The 20,940-nt window shown below is 41.6% G+C and overlaps 1 protein-coding gene across 2 annotated transcripts in view; it reads right to left on the reverse strand.

Annotated features, from left to right (window-relative positions):
- Window positions 1-20,940, reverse strand: part of GRM7 (glutamate metabotropic receptor 7) — a 527,701-nt gene that overhangs the window by 299,862 nt on the left and 206,899 nt on the right. The gene's annotated exons all lie outside the window — the stretch shown is intronic.

The following is a 20,940-nucleotide window of genomic DNA, read 5'->3' on the forward strand; positions in this document are numbered from 1 at the left end:
AGGCATGGCTCATGATTGCTGCGATGCTGGGGCATGTGGATCATCCCACAGGAGTGGGGGGAGGGAAGGGAAGGCCCTGCACGTGCTCAGTGGCAAACACAGAAGTGGACCAGAAGTACTTCCAGGTCTGCTGGGCCCCCCAGGCCTCCCCAGCTTGGCGATCAGCCGCAGGGGGACCCAACGGTGCCCCACCCCCAGATGGCACCAGTTACCAAGCCTGCAGAATGTGGGGGGGCCCCCAGCATGCTCCCCAGGGGACCTGGAAGTAGACTGGAAGTGCTTCTGGTCCACTTCTGGGTCTGCTGCCGAGCATGCTGGGGAGGCCCCTGTGCTCTTGTACGGTGCTTTATGCGCCCTAGCACTGCAGCACTCATGAGTCCCTGCTACCAAAAGGTATGTAGAAAAAACATTTAAAGCTGTGTCTATGTCCAAATCTCTGAATCTTTCCAAATCTCTCCAATCGATTCAGAGAGATTAAAGGGTCCTCTGATTCAATTTGAGGATTCAGCCACCGAATCAGTCCGAATTGAACCAGGGACCAGAACTTCGCACAGCCCTAGTCCTCACTACATTGAGTGCTATGGGGGTGTCTGTGCCATGCCAGATGCCCTCCACTCATGCTGAGTACCTCATAGGAAAAATGCTTAAGTTGTTCTACAATAGCAATTTCTGCACTGACGTTTGCCTTATAAACCAGAATCTTTTTCTAATCTTGCTTGGATCCAAGTCTCATTTCCTTTACTACAATGGTCACTGCATAAGCTGCTGCTAAAAATGAGATAGTGATGAGATGTCTCTTACTTCCTATGTCAAAAGATCATGTACCAAGGCACATGGAAGGCTCATTAGGTGGTGAAAAGTGTGAGAGTACAGCTTGTCAGATGATAGCTGTCAGAAAGCTGAAACTGCATTCTCACGTTGTGTGTGCTGTCTGATCATTGTGTAAGCAGTAGCCCGTATCAGAAGAATACAAAAAAGTAATACAAGACAGATTTGGAAATCAGGTGGTGCAGCAGATAGCAACATCATACAATGAGTCTAAATACACAACTCTTTTCTTTTGTTTAAAAAAAGTCCCCCACGATTTTTAATCCTACTTTTTTCCCAAGAAAAATGGGTAATCATTCCAGACTAATCTGATTGCTTATATTTTGCTCTGATATGCATGGATGTGTATGTATAGGTACAAGTACATGCACATCCCCTAATCTTCATTTTTCTTTCCCTGCTGTATTCCTCTTCCTTCCACAAGTACTAAAGCTCCTCCCCTGCAGATAAGCAGCATGTACAATGACATTAAATTAAATCAATCAATAGCGCTCTGCAAAGAAAAAAAAATCCCTAACAATGCATGTCAGAAAAGACAGGGTGTACTGAAAACACTGCATGCTCCAGGGAACCTCCAACAATATCAAATGTAATGACAGCACCCCAAAATTGAAGGAATATTTTTAAATAATAATTCAACCACCCTATTCAGTAAGAAGGTATCATTCTAAAGCTTACATAGCTTTTATGATAGTATTCATATTTGTTAAGAAAAAATAACAAATTGCCCGATTTATGCCCAATTATCATAGCCAGCCAAAAGGTTTGGTGTACAGCAATATGGGTGGACTAGGGAGCAATGGAATTTTGCCCACAAATTAGAGTATTAGTGCAGATAAGCAGACATTGCTATTAATATCCATGGGTGCGTGCTGTGTATTACAGAATTGTACCTAAAGGTCAAGATCAGTGAAACCAACGAGTTTAAGGACCTACTGGCCAGTCCTCTTCCTACCCCTTTACATATACAGACTTTTATGAGGAAAGACAGATTGGCAAATCAAGTTTCACAGTATCCTGAGGGCCCTGATGCTCATCCTAACAGCTTTATTCAGCATTTGACAAGGAAGAATGATCTTATCCTAAGAGAGTGTATACTCCAACATGGCTTCCTACTGAAGTGTGGCTTGATTTGAATGAAACAAGTCCCTTCTGGGCTAAAATGGTTCATAGGTCTTTGATCAGGTTTTGACAGGAATAAAACTTCACTAGTGGGTAAGGGTCCTGAGTCCATCTGCAACTGAAAAAACTCACAGAAGTAGCAGCATTCACATTTCACGTGAAATCTGTAATTGTATAATTTCATCAAAAAGTTTGATGGTTCCCACTTAACATGCTTGAAACGGGACCAATTAATGTTCATAAAGTATACTATTTCAGAAGAAAAAAATGTAAATTTCTGAAACAGTAACTTTAAATTTTCTCCACCAAAAATCTATTTTCTTATTAAATGTGAAATGTTATCAGTCGTATTTAAAGGAAATTTTTCAATTCATGAAATTCTGAAAAAGAAAAGAAGAGAAAGAGATGCGGGCTATGAAATGTCTGCAATATTTTTTGTATATACAATTTCATCAAAAACATGTTCTCTCTCTCTCGCTCGCTCTCTCTAGATATATATATTTTATAAATTACTAATCACCCCATCAAGTACGATATCAACAAACAATTTACAAGCCTTAAATCATATGGAATGCAAAATTCTTATAAATTATGTGGGTACTTTTTGTTCTTTTCTTTTTAAATACTGATATTTGAATTTCACCCAATGTTTAAAGAGTAACTGAAATACTTATCACCTACCAAAAACGGAGTTCAAAGTTCTGTTTCCCTTGCAACAGTTGAAGGCATCACCTAAACACCTAAAACAGAGCAAAGAGCTGCACTTGCATATTAAATACGTAATGAAAAGGAATAAAATTAAAATAACCCAAATGTTGTGTGCTGTAAGCTACAGTGGGCGTGTCTACATGAGACACTATGGCAACAAAGTTCATTGCTATGGTAACTGCTATGGTCCATTACTATAGGCACAAACTGTGATGCCAATGCTACACTGACACAGTGATGAGCTACTTCGCTATAGCGCATTCCTACGGCGACATAGCTGATAAAAATAACCGTGCACCGCCAGGACAGTGCAGTAACAGTTGTTACTATGCTGTCATTTAGTACTTCCTAAAAGAAGTACTAAATGACAGCTCAGTAATAACTGTCACTGGGGGCACATGTAGATGCGCCCAATGTATTTTAATTGTCTATAAATAAATTCATCTGTCCCAGTTGTATTTGGAAATAACCGCAAAACAAGAAAAATGCAGCTTAGCAATGACAACTATAAGGTTCCATGGCACAGACAACCTTCTTGTTGAGTTTGTATAGTTAAATCAGTGGTATTCTGGTCCAAGAGTAGGACCCCTTGGTGCAAGAATAATGATGATAGACTCAATTATAATATGCTCGTATTAATATCTATAAAACTCACACCAGGAAAAAGTATATAAAAAACTTCTAGTGGCTGGTCTGCAAAGGGGGGAAATTTCTCTGACAACTACCCTCCAAAGAAGGTAGTTCCTTTAACACCCATAGTAGAGGCTCACATGATTAAGGTGTGGTCTTAGACTTCAGGTAAGGATATTAAGCTAAAATATTAAAGATTCAATCCCGGGTAAGTGACAAAAGTGGGGGGGCTAATCTATGGTAATGAATATTCCCAAACTTAAGAGAAAGCCCAACAAATTCTGTGTTGCACTGGCTGTGTAATTTATGGTGCCAGGTATATTACTACTGCTACTATCACCACCACCACCAAACTGACTCTGTGGTAGCTGAAGTTAAAAAAAAAAATCTTAAAACACTGATACTGCAGCATTAAGGTAATGGTAGTTTTGTTTCTAACTTCAAATTACTTAAGTCCATCTAGGGATGTTGCCGAAACAGTCACACCCCATTTTGATTCTTATTCTACTTAAATTTAAGACAAAACTGCCTGGCAGAGACAGCTGCATTTTTATTCAGTCAGAGCTGAGGGAGTCAATGAGCTGGGAGGCTCATTAGACTCCTGGCTGATCTTTTTACTCCATAGGTATTAAAAACCCTTGATCCTTCACTAATCAAGCTGTCCTTTCTTCCACCCGTTTCCTATCTTCCACCATTATCTACCCCCGGTAATGTTTCTCTGCTCACCCCCAGCAGGTCTAATAGAGGTGTGCCCCTACCTAGGAACTGGTACTGGGTGGCTTGATCCTAGGGGATTCATGGATAGATGCTATGGGGCTTTGTTTCCCTGAGTAGCAGTGTTGCAAGCAGCTGAAATGAGTCCTCCTCAACCCGTTGTTTGTTTCTGTATGTTGGGGGTGGAAGGCAGTGGAGGCCAGCTATGGGCACATTGTGGAGAGTACAGAGGGGCAGTTACATGCCTGCCTTTACCTGTCGCATGGTCGGGGACTATGAGGGATGAAGGGAACTGTCTGATAGGCTCTGTGGGGAAGAAGCACTTAAGGACTGCAAGGGGCTGGACTGAGGAGTCATGGACACCAAAGGGCCTTCATGGGGCTGTGGGGTAGAGTATAGGTGAGGAAGGGATAGGGAATTATGGGGGTGAGGGTAGGGTTACCATACATCCAGGTTTTCCCAGACATCTCCTCTTTTTTAGCCCCCTGTGCTGCATCCAGGCGGGTTTTTAAAATAAGAACAAATATCCGGGTTTTATGGTGTCCCAGACCGGCTACTTCCTGCTGGGAGCAGCAGGCAATGGGACTGGGTGTTGTGGTGTCACATGCTCCCCACGCAGCCTTTGGCATCCAGGTAGAGACAGAGAGAGAGAAAGCGAGTGTGGGTATGTGCACAATGCAGGGGCAGGGCACCAGCATGTCACTGCCCAGCCATCATATTCCTCACCCCTCTCCCCAACCGGTGTCCTCTTTTTTGGACCTGGAAATATAGTAACCCTAGGTGAGAGGCTATAAGGGGCAGATGGGGCTTGGAGATAAGAGGAGTAATAAGAGCTGCGGAGCTGTGAGTGGGAGGAGCCCGGGGGTGCAAGGGACTGCAGTGTGGTTTGGGAACTCAGAGGGGCAGGAAAGGGCACAGCGCAGAGTGAAGGTGATGATGAAGAATCAAGGGTACTGAGGCGCAATGGGAACAAACTGGTACAGTGTGCTGAAGGGCACAGTGAAGAAGCAGGATAGGACTCAGTAGGGTATGAGAGAGATGGTGGGGCCTGATGGGGCCTGGAACTGAGCACGGGGGACATTTGGGATAACAGGGGAAAGAGCGCAATCAGTGAGCATTTGTGGCAGTAGAAGCAATAAATAAAGGGCAATGAGGGGAACTTCAGGGCCACAGCAGCATGTCTGGAGATCACCCAGTATGTTGTGGTGGAGGTAGCAGTTCTGTCCACGTCCAGGCCAGGAGGCAACAGCCATATTCCCTTGGCACCAGGTGTCTGTCCTATGCTGGAGGCGTCAGCCAGTACCCCCCAACTCAGTTATTTTGTTTCTGCTCAGATCTTAAACTAAATAATATAACCTTTGGCCCCTAGTGTATTAGGGGAGGAGTGGTTCCTTTTATAGAGAAAAAAATCTTCATTGTGTTATGGGATGATGCACCAGGTCATTTTTTCCCTCACTTTTCAAAATCCTAGTTCTGCCCATGAGTCCTGCCATAGGGTCAGGTTCCAAGAGACAAGACATAACTGAGGGTGAATCAAACAAGACACCAGGGAGGGAGAGGAAGATAGAGAAGGGTAATAAAACAAATGGGTTGCTCTAGCATAGAGAGACTCTGTATACAATTCATATCCATTCAACAACAACAGAAACAGGTATAATGAACTCCATCCTGCACTCTGTTAAGTAAATGAGCTGATCTTTTTTATATTAGCTATAGCTTTATAGTGATTTCCAAGGAGCAGCTATTTCATCTGCTGCAGAAAAATAGACTGGTTAATGTGTTTTTTTCCCCCCATCCCATTTTTTAAAATTAAAATACAGATAGGCATGCAGACATGAAAGTGATGTCTATAGCCATACCCTGTTATTTTGCCATTACAGCACAAATTTGACCAGCCAAAAAATATGCAAAATGATAAATTTGAGACAGATTATGCGTCTCATTAGTATGTGTAGTGGTAGCACATTTGTTGCGTCTTATACTTATCATCAGCACATCTCCCCCACATCTCACAACTCATCATCCATTTAAATGAGAGTTATTTTTGACAAGGATAGTCTCCAGGGAATGTTTCTAGTTCTTCTATAGCAGTCAAACACAATGAAATTCTTTGGAGGACTGTACATAAGGTGGCTTTTCTTCTTATTTGTTTAAGGAACTGAAAAAATGAACCCCTTAGTAGTGCTTGTTTAAGCATTGATGAAGAGGTTTCTCTGGATTAACCAATTCTTCCTATTACATTGTTATAATGTTGTCTGTTTTGCATTAGTCAGGGAGCAGTGATGTATGGAAACACTGCACTCAAGAAATTCAAAAACAATGATAAACAAAGTCATTTCCCTTTGTGGCTGATTTTCATTTATTTGTACCTGCACATAAAAGGGCTATCAAGGAAAGCTATCTGTTAGTTGCCAATTCAGAATGACTTCAGAAAGCAATCCCCAAGCCTCCATGATATACGTCCAACACAACAACCCCCTAATCTCTGCAAATTGTTGGTAAGAACTGCATTAAACCAGCCTGCCATCAATCCTTGTTCTCCGTGTTGTAACTTAACTAGATGTACCACCTATGTGTATTTAGAAGAAGCAACTGCAGTAAACTGCTACGGTACAAGTAAAGCAAATAACAGGTTTAAAAATTTGACTTGCAGACTGTCAGCATCTGCATTAAACCCTTACTGCAATTATTATCAAAACTGAGATCAAGCTGACAGCAATCCTTGTATTATTCCTTTCAAATTCATTGCCATAGAATTCTGCATTCTTTCTCCAACAACTCTCCAGAAAGCCAACAAACAAACAAACAAAAACACCCCCCCAAAAAACACTTATGTCATCTCAGGTAGACATTTAAAAAACTTGTTACAAAAAACCCCAAACGGAAAAAACCCCCAAAACAAGCAAACCACTGAATAGTTACGATCCAACAGGTTTTTTTTAAGTCGTACGCAAAACAGGTCGGTGGCCTAGTTCTTTAGCTCTTCAACAACCTCTGTCCCTATTGGCATATAAGATTATAAAACGTATAGTTTAAATAGATTAACGACATATTGATTATATGTTACAGAGTGCTGGCTGATTTCTTTTAAGTTTGCCAATTGGAGCTGATATATGTTAAGTTACTGCCTTCCTGCATAACCCAAGAAATTACTCTGTAGGGATCCCTCATGCTATTTAGAATAATTTTATTAGTTAAGGTGACTATTACTTAATGCTTAGTTTAAGTAGCCATCAGCACTAATTCCTGTGAGGATTCTGTCTTCCTACACCATGTACTGCTCAGCTTCTAGATGAGCCTCATATACTTACGTTTGTTTTTTTTTTTTTTTTAGGTAGTTTGATTTTAACACTTAAAACATTTCAAATAATGAAAATAAACTGGCAGCCCCTGATTCATTATCTCAAGCAGATAAGTTAATGGACACAGACACTGCGCTGAAGAGATATTCCCCCCAGAACAAAGATGAGGCATCTCGATGAGACATTGTTAGGGATTTTGTACCGTTCTTTCCTGTGCTGTGTTTCAGGTCAAAGAGAGAATATTTGGTATTCAAATGTTATCGTTCTGCTGACTTCTACAAACATTGGGTTTCCTTTGAATTTTGTACTAAGAAAAGAAAAAGCTATTCAACAAATGTGACATGCTAGGCCCTTAGCAACAAAAACGGTGTTGGATATTGTAGCAAGTGTAGAATGTGATTAGAGCAGTGTGAAAGGAATGGGATTTTTAAAAATTAAATATCACACTAACGGTGTCATTTCATTCACAGCCATTTTGGAAGCAACAGAAAAAAATAACAGGCTTTCCTCTTCCCTGCAAGTTTCCATAAGTTATCCCTTTGTTTACTTCAGGCATGTGATACACATTTTTGCCTGTTATATGGGAATTGGTATCTATGAAAAGTATGATGAGCTTTCATATTTGAAAGATAAAAATTGTAATATTTTTGTAGAAAATAAGACACTCTATGTGAAAAGAGAACCTCTCAGAAACTTTTTCTTTGAAGTTTGTCTTTTCTTTCTTTTACACATTTGAAAACTTTTTACAGACATTAAAATTCTGCTTTCAGTGAGACCAATGTAAAGATCCATTATTTCAGATTTAATTGAGGAATGGAGAGGAGCAGAAACTTTCAGATCAAGGCCAAAATCATTCTTTTCAATGACTTTCAAGAACCTTTTTGTGCACAGTTAACAGCCCTGGCAGAAGCTTTCTTTACTTAGGGGTCATTTCATGAAGATTTATGATACTACAGAAATCTGGCTTTGGTCAATACATTTGTGCAGCGATTAAGTATTTAGAGATATGATAGGTGGAGTTAACCAATTTCAAAAATCTGCTCACCAGCAAAGGTTATTGGTTATTTACAAAGCACTAAGAAAGAATGGTGCAGGGGATCTTTTAGAGGAGGAAGACTCCTTACTATCTGCTAACCCATTAAAATTCATGAAAGTACATTTTAAGAAACCTAAAGCATTTATTCTGTTGTTAAATTTATTGCAAATATGTTTCATCCTAAAAACATGAATTCCTTTCCCTTTCATTCAAGTATGTGAATATTCTTCAGAGTAATGACACTTGAAGAACCATGTCACTACGTAACATTGAGTCCCACAGCTGAAGTGCCAACTGCTTTTTCTTCACAACTTTGGCACTAATGTTCACATCAGAAGAAAATAAAGGATTTACCAAACTTTCATCACCCACAGTAATTTCATGCATATGAAGCTTCCCTATAAGTTTAATTATGCAATTATGACATATAACAAAATATTCAGTAAGAATCTTTTTAAGATGTGTTCTAGCATTTAATCCTGCAAGAACTAAATATCCCTTCAGATAGGACTGATTCTGCTTTGTATGAACAATTAATACCAACTCACGACGCTTTTAGGATAAGCAGAATAGAGTAAGCTACACAGATGGCTATTTGATGGAAGCTCCTTTCTACTTTAAGACTTTTCTCTTCCCAAGTCTGAAGGGAATTTGGGAGATAATGCACAAGACGAAGGCAATAGTCAGCTTTGGAATGTGATTAAAATCCAAACCCAGGCTGAGCGTGTTGATAATTGCAAAAGCTGTTCATTGAGAATTTGCTCCAGTAGCATGCATACTGTTTCTTTTTCATATGACAAGAGAGAAGATAAAGCACAAAACAAACAAGAAAAGAAAATCATTTCTGTTGCTTCCCTAAGGATAGAAAAGGGCAGTGGTAGCACCCTCTTGGCTCTCCTGCTGCTTTTACTTTGACTGCCTGGCATGTTCAAAAAGCACTATATTCTGTACTACGAACATCAAAGGGAATTGTGCCATGGACTTTGAAAGAACCAAGGTTTTGCCTAGTCAGTAATTGTTCAAGGGTGTTATCTACATTAAAAAAAGAAGGACAAAAGTGAGTGGCAACTAGTCTCAATAAGGATTTTGGTGTCTTTTATGAGACAAGAATTGTTTAATTTAATCACAGCTTCAGTGTTCTGAAATTCTCCCGATTAGAAGAAAGAATAAGGTAACTATAAAAAAAAACTGGGTGGGGGGGACGCATTTTTTTTGTGTGGAAAAACATTACACTAATAGATATATGGAACAATGACTCTGGTGTCTAGGGGCACACACAGACATTACATTTAGACCAGTCTAAGTGAATGTAGACTGATCTAAACCCATAACCATACAGAAGTTTGATGCAAGTAGACAGGTCTAAAAATGGCACAAGCAAGCTAAGATAGACCTTGTGCAAGGTACATTCAACTGAGATCAATTCAGTTTAGACTGATGCATCAAGCTTGTATACTGTTCCCCTATCAATTCAAGTTAGGTCACTGTCCTTCAGCATTCCAGCAGGCTTTGTGGCCTTCCCCCCTCCTTTCTTTACAGAGAGGCATGCTAGCACTTGGCCTGCACTTAGCTGCCCTGGCCAAATGCCCAGCAGGCCCTGCCCCGAGGCTGCCTCAGCACCAAACAAGCACAGCTCCTCTCCCCAGCCCTGCCTCCAGCCACCTCTCAGCCACAGACAAGCAGCAGGGGAAAGCAAGGCATCTGCATCCACTGCACAGGTCCCTGGACACCTGAGTCCTGGGCCATAACCCTGGACACCCAAAACCCCATTATGAAGCACTACCCCATGATGTCTACACAAACTCCAACACTGAGCCCCACATTCAGGCACAGCCCCACAGCCCCTGACCCTGGCATCCATACACCACATCTCAAAGGCCAGAGCCAGGCACCCTGCAACCCGGCCCCCAGCAAAGACACCACCCCTCCCAAGAAGGAGCCAGTGCAGGCAGCTCACCTCTGGTAGGTCAGGTTGGCACTGGGACTGGGCCTGCAGAGAGGTAACCCTGTGACCTCTTTGGCTTGTCCAGGTACCTGCCAGCAGTGGCTATGTGCAACTGAGCTGGTGCAAGGGTTTTTGGCCCGCAGCTACAGGATCCTGGAGTACTAGGGCTCGAGGAGGGAGGGGCACTGAGTCAGGGCAAGTAGGCATCTGCAGGAAACCCCTGAAAATTCAAAGTTGTGGGGGTGGCCTGGCCAGTGGAGCCCCAGTCACTTGGGAGCAGGGACCACACCCAGCTGAAGTGAGAGAGAGCACCACATACCACAGCCCATACCTACACACACCCACTCATGGGTGGCTGGTGCCTCCTGAGTCTGAGGGGGGCACCAGATCGCCGACCGGGGGCGCTTGGGTGAGTCATCCAAGGGGTGACAGGAATGGGGGTCCCATGGGAGTTACCCCTGGATGGCGGGCGAGGGGAACAGTCCCCACTGTGGCCTGATTGGGAGCGAGAGAAATGAGATGTGGGTCCAGGATAGGAGGAGTGTGGGAAGGGAGCTGGTGACCCACACTCTGGGGAAGCAGAAAGGCCCTGGTGGGCCAGCGTCATCCATAACATGGCCCTTCTCCCTGACTGAATCCATGTGCCCCCAGCCCTGGCAGTTGCCCTGCATATATAAGTTGCCCAACCAGTTCCAGGACAACCCCGATGAGGGGTAGGAGCACTTGGAACCAACAGAAGAGTGCAGCCCACCAGCCCATAATGCCAGGCTATCACTGGAACAACAGTTGGCATCAGAGACTCCCTGCCCCGGCAGACTCATGGCCCAGGCACAGGGTCTGGAGGAGGGGGAGCTTTTCAGTTCCCCATGACCTGCCTCCTGGCGCAGGTCTCACTGCGGGGGATGGACAGCCCCCGGGTTTGGTCTGACCATGAGAGGTCGGCCCCTAGGCATGGCCAAGGGTCGCAGGGTCAGGGTCCCCACAGAGAGAGGCTGGAACCTATGGGCAGGGGGCAAAGGGCACTGTCTCTGCTATGGCAATGCCTCCCCCAACCTAGTTAATGCACAGCTTATGAAGTAGTAAAAGACAATGGACCTTTCGGAACGGCCTCATAAGCATTTTTCTTTTTCATAGATTTTCTTCAAATAAAGCACAAGGATTAAATAATGTCCAAATGTCATCATTTTAGAGATATACTGATCTTCACTCAAAGAAATGGAAACTATATACGTAACTTTGGACTGTTATTTCCTTTATGAACATGCTTCTATTTTATTAATAGTACTAGAAAACATTTTCTGCTTGCCAGCTAATTTAAAACATAATCGTTTCTATAGAAAGGAATGGCATTTATGTAGGCTAGTTTGTAAACAGAACAGTCAGATCTACTGTTGTTGTAGAGTGAGCTCTATTGTCTGTTGTTAGAAATAAAAGAGGTGAGTGGTTAACGCAATTTTTGTTTTCTAAGAAAGTAAAATGCTTGTCATTTGCCAGTGCAACTCCACTTGGGACTAGAATCAAATTTCATGAAATGTGTTTTTTGCTCCTCTCTCTATATCTGGATATGACCATACAACACAATGCAAATTGAGGAATGTCACTAACACGAATCCCACAGCACAAAACAGCATGAAGATAAAGATAATTTTCTCTCAGTATCCTGCCTGCCATCAGAATAAATTAGGCACACAAATTGAAGCAGTGGTAAGGCCTACAGGCATTCACTTGCATCAAAACAAAATACAATTGACAGGTCTAGCAGTCTTGACAATGTCTCTAAGTTCCCCCAGATCTCCTTAGGCCTATTAGTTGCTTTCTTTCTTTTTCTTTAAATGCCTCATTTTATTAGGTGTTAAATGGCAATCTGTCTCTTCAAGGAACTTTAGTGTTTCCTTCTTAGCTAGAGTTTTCCACATTTCTGATAGAGCACTGAGAATCTGCATTCCTTCCTAAATTAGGTCCTTGTTCTAAGGTCTGTATATGATAAACATCTCCATGATTTTCACCATTTAAAGGGTTTTAAAGCCATCACTAAATACATGTGGGCAACTTTAGAATCTTTTTAAGATAGCCACAGTCACCTTAATTAAATCTTCTTGTATGTGTTTTAAATGCAAGGCAAATTGTGATAGTGCATCTCAGCCTACCCAGCTCACCTTTACTGTAGGTGCATTTAACCAGTACTTTTCAGAAGTGGTAATTGCTACCACCAGCCCAGTATTAGCATGCATTATGCAGTCTCCAGTGCCCTCTGCCTCATACTCTACAGAATTACAGCAGTGCACGGAAATCACACCAAGCCGTGGAATGTCTATTAAATTTTATGGCACCGTACCTAAAGCGCTTTAAGTAAAATGGAAATGCCTTGCACATGTATAGGTATCCAAGAAGGAGGTTAGTCAAGAGATCCCTTTGCAGCTCAGCTTGCAAGGAATTTCTTAATCCTTAAGAAGTTAGAAAAAAGAAACATTCTTCTCTCAAACTTTAAACTGCCCCTCAGTGAAGTGAAAGAATGTAAAAAATCATATCTAGGTGTTTCAAAGCAAGGCCAACAGCCTTGGGCCATTTAGCCCTTTCAATACCATATATATCTACTGAAGCATTACAAATAGTAGACCTACTACTATATATAGACCTACTACTATTACAATAGAGCTACTGTAGTATTAGGTCTACTATACATAAAAAATCATGTTGTATACATATATATAAAAATGTATATAAGAATATATAAAATGTTGCAATTTCTCTTTATATATATATATATATATAATATATGCAAGTAATAAGTAGTGAGAGAGAGATCTACAACACTTCATTTTCCTCTGTTATCTCCACCACCGTTTTAGTTTGCTATCTGAGTATCTTGGAATGAAGGGAAGGAGGAATATGCTGTCCAAAGAACAATTTCTAGATTAAACACAAAGGTAGTATTTGGCATATTTTTATTATGAGATTCTTTTTTGTTTTTAGTATTGCATTTGATTATTCTTGAAAAGTAGTCACTCATGATAAGAGGTCCGGGTTCCAGTTGACTTATCTAATCACATTTCTAACCTCTAGAGCACACATTGTTATTTTGTTATTTTTGGAGAACAGGAATGTTAATATAAGTGGTTTGTTTGGTTATCACTGCAAATGCCTCTGAGAAGCTCTAAATGTGCCATTGTAATCAAGCAAACCAGTGCGATTTGTAAAGCCAACAATTAGTTCCTAAAATTCATAACTATTTTACTCGAGAGACATGCACACAAAACAAAATGTGTTATATTATTCTACCTCTTCAATGCCTTGGGATTTAATATTTTCTCTTCTCTTACACCCATATGATCCCAAAGTTGCTTACAAAATCACTTTACAACAGCCATCTTTGAACAGTGGACAGCAGGGCACACAGTAGGGCTCTGCAAAGCTTTGTTCCCTGATTTGATTCAGTGGAGATTCAGCTCGATTTGGTGGCCGAATCTCCGAATCAAATCAGAGGACACTTTAATTTCTCCAAATCAAATCGGAGAGATTTGGAAAGATTCAAAGATCTGGACATAGACAGCTTTAAAAGTTTTTTCTACATACCTCTAGGTAGCAGGCAGCTCATGAATGCTGCGATGCTGGGGCACACAGAGTGTCCCACAGAAGTGTGGGGAGCTCCCCAGAGCGCTCAGCAGCAGACCTGGAAGTGGACCAGAAGCACTTCAAAGAGGAAAAGCAAAGGTACCTGAATTAGAATAGCTACAATGTGCATATAGCACTTTATGTTAGGTAAATGAATCATGGGATCTTCAATGACCAGATCTGGTCTCAATTCTGGTGTTAAATCTAGAATATAACACCTATGACTGTACTGAGGGGCTTCTAATGCTGGGCTGAAGCCTTCCTTGACTTGTTCAAAACAAAGTGGAGTTAACAGAAAGCGTATTTGATTTACCTGCAGCTTTGATTACAGAGGAGTGTACCATGTACTGAATCACCACTGCCACTCTTATATCCTGTAACTTCTGGGGTCTTTTTTACAGTGTCACGTGAAAAGAAAAAAAGAAATAAAATACTGAACTGGTGAGATCACAGCCCAACATGAGCTTGCTATTTTGAAGATAAATAGCTGATACTACAAAGGCATTAATCAATACTGGAATAGCGTCAAGTGTTCTTCTATCGCTTTACTACCCGTATCAATTATCTTTTCACTGTCATAAAACAGTTTTGAACAGTGACGGATATCCTTGTCCCCCTCTTCTTGTCTCACTCCCTCTTATGCTGTTTCCATAAACCTTAGCAGATATAGAGATGGCCTCATTTATCTGGCACATTGGGACCAGCAGGGAATTTGCTTTCATTTCCATGCTCTTAAATCTTTGCCCATAAAGAATATGGGAAATTCCTATCGCTTACACGTAGATTTACTCTGGCACACTAACATGTAAAAAGACTGAGCTAGCTCTGCTGGCAGCCTTATAAAGATGATAATTGCAACAAATATTACTATACCTTTATGTCATATCACTATGGTTACAGAACCTTGTTTCTATGCTGAGAATTACTTTGTGCACATTACATAAACAATCCAAGCTGAAGACCTTTCTTTGGTAAAAGACAAGTAAATAAGGAAACATCTTTTATCCTATTCTACACACCTGTAAAGTACACACATAAGCATAATCTATAGTGAAGAGCAGAAAAAAGGGCTTTGGGGAACATGAAACTCCACTACGGGCCATACTCCACGTTACACTTAGGACCTGTTAACTGCATTTAAAATGGAAGCATCTGTAAGTTTAAGCAGTAAAATACATACTAAGAGCTATTGTAACATGGCAAATTAGGAGTTTTTGTGGGATGAGTATCTCCAGATCGTATCAAGTAATACGTGTTCAGCTATCATTAGACTGCTCTGCAGAGATAATACACATTCAAGACTCCAGTGTGGGGGCTAGGACTAATATTCAGATGATTTTCGGTCTTAGTCCCAGCACTGCTCCAGAACTGGTTCAAAACTTCCAGCAGTACAGTCCCACCTTGCCCCATGGATCAAGCAGTAGGTGTGGGTCCCACAGCAGGAACAGCATGCTCTCCCAGGCTTGGCGCCCCATGTCTTCCTCTGCCTGACACAGTCAGCAGAGTTTTAACTCATCCCAGTGTGTCATATGCAGGCATGGCTGGGCTTAGCAGTGCCTGATACAAAGTGGAGAGGGGGCACACTCTTGGCGTGGGGGTGGCACATCCTGCTGGGAGGATGTGCAAGATTTGGTGCCTACGTCACTGTCACCATCTGAGCAGCAAAGGGCTCTGCTGGCTCCAGCCTTGTCCAGAGTATGCAACTGCTCCAAACATGCTGAATTTTTAATACTGCTTACTATGATCTAAATAAAATGCATGCTAACTATCCCGTGTGGCAGGGCCCTAAGAAAACACTATGGTGTCATTAAGTTACTCCAACAAGGGAACCAATAAGGGGTAGATAATTTCAGCTTGAAGGCTGCACATATTTGTCCTTTTTTTCCTTGTGTAATCACCAATGCAAGTGAGATCTGAGATATATTATCCCTCAGTGTAGAAGTCCACAGCTAGCACTCAAGTTTATTTACACATGCTTAGCCTTTGTTCTGCAGGATCAAGAACATCAGGAGGGTAAGCAGCCATATATGAAGAGGATTATCCTCTACCCAATGACCTGAAGACAATTCTCTTTTTAAATGCGGAAAATATCCAAGCTCAACTTTACTCTGCACAGTGAAGCGGAAGGGAGTTCAAGATTAAAGAGCTTCTCCAGCACCTCCTACTCAAGTATCTCTTCTCGGTTTGAGGGGACAAGAAACTTCTCACATCTCCAAGTGGATACTCCATGTAGTCCCAGTGACATGTTCCACGAGGTTCCACAGCACACTGCTAAGCACTTGCTGGCTATGAGCATCAAGAATAGGGGCCAGAAAAAACTAAAATGTAAATAATGCTATGAAATGACAATGGATTAGGTCAGAAAGCCAAACTGACTGGAACCCCATCAGTTTGCGCATATACAGATGTTTAGGGCATGATGAATTGTATGTTTTTGGATAAGAGCATGTGTGATTACAGAAAAATTTATCGACCACTTTTTCCAAAATGATGGAGCACAGACCCGATCGTCATGAAAACGAGCATATTACAAAATCATGACTATGCAAAGATGCATGAACAGTTCTCTGAAGAGGCTTTAAAACTGCTGTTGGCACATGAAGTTAAACAGATACTTCTGTTTAGCATACTTAGGTTTCCTAGCTATATATTTGCAATCATCGTGGTTGTGGAAACTACAAACAAATACAAAAATCTGATTGAACAGAATTGAGGAATTAAGCAAACGGGAGAAAACCACTGCCTGCAATAGTTCAACTTTTTAAATAGTTGAGGACGTAGGAGTCAATAGGCCTGAACAAATTTAAAAAGAAAAAAATAGGCTTATAAAAATAATTGGGAAACTGTGACGTGTCCCACTTGTTGTTCTCCTTACCTTTTGTATAGTCCACTTTCTCTTAACTGCTGGGCCAAAACTATTTTTCTTGATTATTGTGTTTATTATAAATAAATAAAAAATCCTTAGCTAAGAGAAACCTTAAGGAGTATTAGTCATGATTCCACCCACACATATCAAAAAGTAAATGTGGACTCAAAACGGAATGGAATTCCCTGTAAGAGACCATGGCAGCATTCTCCCTACATGCTTAATTCAGTTAATACCTTCAAAACACAAGGAAAAGCTACAAAGCCTTTTTTTTTTTTTTTTTTAAAAGGAGAGCCAAATGTTGTACATGGCCTATTTTAATTAATTACTATAACTAAAGATGCCCAGGGAAACTTACCAAGCACGTTATAATAAAAGCACAACAATACTTATGGTCCTACAATGATACAGAATTATCAAGATGTATATCTACCTATAGAAAGGTGAATGTTTTTCGCCAAACTCAGCTGTGGCACATTAAAACATGAGCCTTTTCCATACACAGTTTCATTGGTTGGAGTTGTGCCCAATTCAGCACTAATCAATACTAGAGAGGTAGATACAAATCTACCTCACAAATTGTGTTATAAATATGATTTCAGCAAGTGGCACTGAAAGAGTACAATACAAAAAGAAACTCTTGCCTCATGGATGGATGAAAGAAAACATTTCTGGGGTGAAAAAATGCAAGAGAAAAAATAATTATGAGCTCTATCCCTTTTACTTTCCTTCCCATTTGTGAGTTGGAAAATGTCACTAACTTTTTCCATCAGGACGAACAGCCACGTTAAGGCAAGAAGAATTCACAACTAGAAGAGTGAAAGTTTGGCTTTGACTTCAGAAAAATAAAAGTACTGAAACTTCTACAGAAAGATGCTGCATATTGCAGTCAATTTGATGTTGATTAATTTATTTTTCAGGTGTGCCTCAAAAAAGAAAAAAAGAACAAAATCCTCTAGAATTCAGGGAACCACAAAGGTTATAATAGAATGGGGCTGAAAATGTAGAAGGGCTAAATTCTGACCTGACCTTCAGGACTAAGTACAGAAAGTCAAAAAGCCCAAGGCTGAACTGATTCAATCTTTGCAGGTTAGTTTAAGCTGCATAGACTGAACTGAGAAGCAAGTGAACAGACATTCACTTTTGATTTCAGAAACACAGCCACATGCCTGCAGTGGGTAAGGCCAGAAGGTGGGAGGCACTAGAGCATGCCTCCCAGCCTGCTGGCCACTGCCAGAGGGAAGCTGGGAGAAAAGCTCACCAAAGTTTTTCCACTCCTCCCTCCTTGAATGGAGAGAGGGGGCACGGCTAAGCCCAGCCCGCCTGATGAGTATGATGATAGGGGAGTTTAAACCCCAACCCTGGCCTGCACTGACCCAGCCAGGGTCTGCCTGGCTGCAAGAAGGCAAACCCTCCTAGGCTTTTCCTGCTCCCCACTCAAGTGGTGAGCAGGAGTGGCCCCATACTGGCATGCTGAGGTTGAGGGAAGTGGACAGAAGGGTTTAAACCCCCTCCCTGGCTTGCATGGGACCACAGCCGTGGTCTGCTTGGGACAGAGAGGAAGAAGGAAATCCTAGGAGAGGCTGCTTCCCCTCCACCCCAGGCAGGCCCCGGCTGTGGTCCCATGTGGGCCAGGGAGGGCGGTTTAAGTCCCCTTTCCCCCACCACCTCAGTGTGCTAGCCCCAGGCCAGAGCCTGGCTATGCCCCTGCCCCCCGCCCCCCGCTCAAATTGGGGGAAAAGACTGGGAGAGGTTGCCTCCCCCGGCCAGGCAGACCCCATCTGGGGTCCAGAGCCAGGTTCTCTCCCCCAACCCCTTCTCAGCCAGCTGGAGCAGTGATAGAGTAGAGTGGTGGAGCCAACCATGCTCTGCTGGAGCAAACAGTACAGCCCAGGGCTGCAAAACATCCTGGGATGCTGGGAGACTTGTGAGTTAACTTGAACCAGAAGGGAGTCTGGGACAAAAGTTTCATACACTGGTTTAACTTAAATCAGTTCAGTTTGATACTACATTGAATGAGGTTTAAATTAAAACCCTGGTTTCGGCTATTTCAAAGCATTTTAAATCCACTGAACTTCTATTCTGTAACAGGTTTAAATTGGTTTCTGATCACTTAAATCAGTTTATGTGTAACTTCTATCCTTAGCCCATGAGTGAGTAAAGCTGGAGAGACAGGGTAAGCAGACTGCATCTTATACAAAAGTTTAGGAACAATTATTATAAAATAATATATATATTATTGTGTTCTCATGAATGCAAAAACTCTGAACATTGTTGCCAGCAGCATTATATTCCATAAAGGATCAAAGCCAGTGGGCATTAGTGGGAAAAACTAACATTACAGCTTTGCTATTTCCATTCTATTTTTCCCTCTTTTACCCATCCTTGGAGCCAAAGCTACAGAAAAAAGTACCAACATAGGCCCCAGTTTAGCCAGATACTTAACTATGTGCATAACTTCAGGCAGGTAAGCTGGAACAGTTGAGTCATTGTGCTTGAAGGGTTTTTGTGCTACATCAAGTTACAATGCCCAGCTTTATTGGGCATTATAACTAATGTTACCCAATGTTGCTTTTACTCTGACTTTGGTTTCAAAAAAGTATCCTGACAGACTCCAGGAATGAGGGAAAATAAATTTTAAACAGTCTTAATTCTTCTATTACAAATAGTATTTAAAGAAGCTATGGCAGACTAAAGTATATTTGCTGATTACCTAATCGCACGCTGACTTGTTCACACACTCTCTTTTTCTGCACATGCTGCATAAACCACACACTCTCTCTCTCTCCCCCTCTCTCTCTGGGTCTTTTAAATAAGGTCATAGGACTACCATCATGCCAGTTCAGACCTTTAGCAGAGCACTAGAGCCTTTTTTTCCCCTCCTGCTCATCTCAGTCTCTTTTTGCAGAGAACATGAGAGATAAACCACTACATAAAAATCACGGAAGTGAAAAGATGCTTGTCATTTGGTTCAGCCATGTGAGAAGGGAATTTAGGATTCCCCTCCAAGGAATCTGCAGAAAGCACAGTGCAATTAAGTCTTTCAGTGCAGTCCTGAAACCCTCTTGCCGTGAAACACCTCCTTGTCCTTTTTTTTTTTTTATTCTAAAGCCTCCAAAAGTCAGATTTAAAAAACCCTGGACAAACCCCAAGTGCCGGGCTATCAAGAAAAGCTTGGTAAGATACAGTAAAAGGAATGCAAGTTGATGCTTAAGCTCCTGGCCAATTCATTGAGTTTGTGTTGTTTTGAAACATGAACCCAAACAGTGCTAGCACACGTGTATAGTGATGGCAGGAATCTGACTGACTGGCTGATTCTAGCACAGACAAAGTATTCACAGGAGATAGCAATGCAATGTAACATTTACCTTTCCTTTGGATTTACAAAAAAGTCCATAAACACTTTGAGGAAGCCCGAAGCCTTTTTCATCAAGACAACACGGGCCAAGTTGCGATTCATGTGAAGTTCACAGCTCCTTCCAATTATATCCCCCACCAAAAATCAAATGAAACTACATCGTTTAGACAGATTAATTTATTAAAGTTAATTAAAACCCAAAAACTCACCAGGACAGCTGATAGATAGATAGAAGTGCAGTCTCTGAATATGAACTCTTTAAACCTCTGAATGCTGACATTTCCGGGGAAGGGAACGGGGCATCTGTGTGTGTATATGTGTTGAAAATTCTGGATATGCTATGTTTACCAGTGCCCTTAGCCTCTACTCTGCTACTATATAAGACCGGAAACTGGGCAAGATGGCTGAACCAAACCCCACGAGGATGGACACTGAAGAAAACTTTTGTGGTTCTATGCAAGAGTAACCATGTCGCAAAATCACTGGGTCTTACACAAGACTTTTGCAGGAACAGTGTCTAACAGGAAAAGATTAAACAGCTTCGCACTCTTAAAGTGCCTTTGATGAGGATCTCAAAGCCAGTTGTCTTCACATACCATATATGAAGCTGGCAGGAATGTTACTGGTAGAAGAGCTGAGATGCACTGGTTAAAAGGTTTTATCTAAAGGTCACTGAAAGACTCCCATTAGCCTTAGTTGGCTTGGGAACATACCACAAACACTTGGCCAATGCCACATATTTGATCCACAGCAGAGTTAGAAACAGAAACCCAACCATTATTACACATCAGGATTTGTACCAAAGGACTACCTTTGCTC

This window comes from Crocodylus siamensis, chromosome 11 (genome assembly GCF_052110815.1).
Source record: "Crocodylus siamensis isolate JL-2025a chromosome 11, ASM5211081v1, whole genome shotgun sequence".
In the NCBI taxonomy this organism is placed as follows: Eukaryota; Metazoa; Chordata; order Crocodylia; family Crocodylidae; genus Crocodylus; species Crocodylus siamensis.